Genomic DNA, 1,238 nt, shown 5'->3' on the forward strand with positions numbered 1-1,238 from the left:
AATATTTAATATCATACAAAAGTGATAGCAAAGCTTATTTTGAAAGAGAAACATAACAAAAGTATACTTTAAAATTGAATCAGATGTAATGCATCTTGATAATATCATCAAGATGTTTGAGTAATTTACTTTAAAAGATTATAAACATTTTTCTGTTAACCACACAATGTAAATAATGATACAAGAAAAATATGTATAAGTATTTGATTAAATATTTGTTTTCATGTTGACGCAATCAAATTCAAAGTTTCATTTGTTAATTAAATGTTCCACAATTTATAAATTTGTCTTTTTTAACTCAAACACCGTCGACAAAGATATAACGTTATGACGTCGATAAGGATATGATGATATAACGAATGTTACTGTGAAGAAATATTCATCACAAGAAAAATTCCACAGATAAAAACAACAATTTCGATGCATTATTGATAGATGTTACTTGAGAATGAAATTGTTTTTTTCAAGTTTCAATAAATTTAAATAGAAACAGTTGAAATATATTGGTTTGGATAAGAGAGGGAATAATGATGTGTTAATGCGATCGATAATAAACATTGTATGTAATGTTATATTGTATACTTCGAGGAAGAAACTAATTACTTGCTAATGCGGTCGACAAACAGTATTATATGCAATTTTGTATGTTCATACTTGGAATGCTTTATCGATAACGTACAGTACTTAGTAATCATATCTCGACACGTGTTCACGTATTTATGTATGCACATGCTCATAAATGCATGTAAAAACAAATGATTCTTCCGTGCCTCTTATACAGGGTGTCTGACAATTCAAGGTAACATGTTTGTGTGTGGATAGACTGTATAGGAACTGGAATAATCGGACTGTATAGGAAAGTCTTATACCACTTTATAAATTTTGCAATAGTTATTGAGGAATTAATTAATAATATTAACGAATAAGTGAGCGGAAAACGGTGGGAAGAGCTCTGTGAGCAAAATTTCATCGAAAGTGTCTCGGATCTGCTGACTATCTGATAACGATAAATTGCAATGCATGATACTGAACAATGGCGACGTGCTGTCTATATTATAATTAACATAAGTGTAACACATTAAAAGTATAACACTTGTATATACAATGTGTTGCAAAAATGTATTGCAAAAATCCCGGAACGATCAAATATCTTCAGAATAAGGCATTTGAGAAAAAAATATTATTTACAAAAGTTATAGGGTTTTAACAAATGCATTAAACGACGATATTCATTTGAC

Source organism: Dinoponera quadriceps, unplaced genomic scaffold, assembly GCF_001313825.1.
Source record: "Dinoponera quadriceps isolate SergipeBrazil2010 unplaced genomic scaffold, ASM131382v1 scaffold278, whole genome shotgun sequence".
Lineage (NCBI taxonomy): Eukaryota > Metazoa > Arthropoda > Insecta > Hymenoptera > Formicidae > Dinoponera > Dinoponera quadriceps.